The sequence below is a fragment of the Phalaenopsis equestris genome, unplaced genomic scaffold (genome assembly GCF_001263595.1).
Source record: "Phalaenopsis equestris unplaced genomic scaffold, ASM126359v1 Scaffold215229, whole genome shotgun sequence".
Taxonomy (NCBI): domain Eukaryota; kingdom Viridiplantae; phylum Streptophyta; class Magnoliopsida; order Asparagales; family Orchidaceae; genus Phalaenopsis; species Phalaenopsis equestris.
Genome location: NW_018233946.1, coordinates 382,057 through 382,923, shown reverse-complemented (window position 1 = coordinate 382,923; position 867 = coordinate 382,057).

Sequence of the window (867 nt, the reverse complement as noted above, 5' to 3'; positions counted from 1 at the left end):
ACCCCAATATCATCGACCCCTTCTCCAACCTTAAAAACTGCCAGGTCCAGTAGTTTATCCCTATTGACAACGAACTCCATTCCAGAGGCAAAAGAAAAGATCAACCTTGGTGAATACATTGTCCCTTGCATTTGAAGAATTTCTAAAAGTTAGCGATGTCCCATGTTTTATAGTTTTGACAAAAGTACTCAAACTGACGCATTTGTCCTATAAACCGGGCATCCTAAAAAAAAAATTTTTTTGTTGATTTGTGATTGAAAATGTCAAAGAGTTGCAATAAGTGTGAAAAGATGTAACAGCTTGGCTTGATTCACAGAAAAACAAACCAGACCTGAAGGATATGAAGAAAATGCAAAGTTTTTGAGTTTAGAACCCAGTGCGAGACCTACAGTAAAGCAAATCAAACCCCTAGGGGGAAGGAAATGCAAAATTTAGGAGTTTTAGGACCCAGTGTGGGACCTATAGAAAAGCAAATCCAATCCCAAGGGGAAAAGGAAATGAAAAGTTTAGGAGTTTAGGACCCAGTGCGGGACCTAGAAAAGCAAAATTATCCCCCGAGGGGAGATAGAAATGCAAAGTTTAGGAGTTTAGGACCCAGTGCGGGACCTATAGAAAAGGGAAATTCAACCCAAAGGGAAGAAAGGAAATGCAAAGTTTAGGACCCAGCGCGGGACCTACTTTACATAATGCCCGGGTGGAACTAGTCCACTGACACACCTATTGGGGGTCCGACCCCATATAAAGATCAGAATGTTCTTAATGGTCTTCTGAATCACTCTGTTCAAAGATGGTTGAACAGATGATCCTGAAGTTCAAAAGAGTTGACGTACTTTCCCAAGACAGAAATGGGTAAAGTATGCCAACGGA